Source organism: Spinacia oleracea, chromosome 5 (genome assembly GCF_020520425.1).
Source record: "Spinacia oleracea cultivar Varoflay chromosome 5, BTI_SOV_V1, whole genome shotgun sequence".
NCBI classification, from domain to species: Eukaryota; Viridiplantae; Streptophyta; class Magnoliopsida; order Caryophyllales; family Amaranthaceae; genus Spinacia; species Spinacia oleracea.
The window spans coordinates 125,435,577-125,436,157 of NC_079491.1; the positions used below are offsets into that span (position 1 = coordinate 125,435,577).

Below are 581 nucleotides of genomic sequence, written 5' to 3' on the forward strand. Positions count from 1 at the left end.
CGTCTAAGGGGACAGATATTAGGTATCTCTCAACAAGCAGATGAGAGTTTGTTCGAGGTTTGGGAAAGATTCAAGGACTTGCAAAGAGAGTGCCCACACCAAGGTTTGGAGGACTGATTCCTGGTTCAGCAGTTCTATAATGGTCTGGGTAATGAGTCTAGGTGTCTTTTGGATTCAGCTGCCAGTGGGAGATTTATGCAACTTGAGGTGCCTAGAGCTTTAGAGGTGATTGAGGAGATAGCCATCCATAGTGCCCAATATGGGAATCCTAGAGGTTTTGCCGATCGTGGTGTTAAGCATGAGATGAACTCTATTGAACAGCTTACTGCTCAGCTAACTGCCCTACATCACAAGCTGGATAATATGCAAAACGCATCTTCCCAAGCCACCCAACAAGCTAGTGTCGCCGCAATGAGTGCTTAGTTGGCCAATGTCTGTAATAGTTGTGGGATGCAAGGTAATTATGCACCGGAATGTAGGAGCTCTATTGAACAATGCAATGCATTCCAGGCCTACAAGCAGAACAATCCGTACTCCAACTCATACAATGAGGGGTATAAAAACAACCCCCTATTATCATA

General features: G+C 45.1%; 1 non-coding gene across 1 annotated transcript; it reads right to left on the reverse strand.

Annotated features, from left to right (window-relative positions):
• LOC130462245 (small nucleolar RNA R71) lies at positions 1-107 on the reverse strand. The gene has a single exon (XR_008922349.1). It is a non-coding gene; the product is annotated as a small nucleolar RNA R71 (small nucleolar RNA).
• Positions 108-581: the final 474 nt, after the last annotated feature.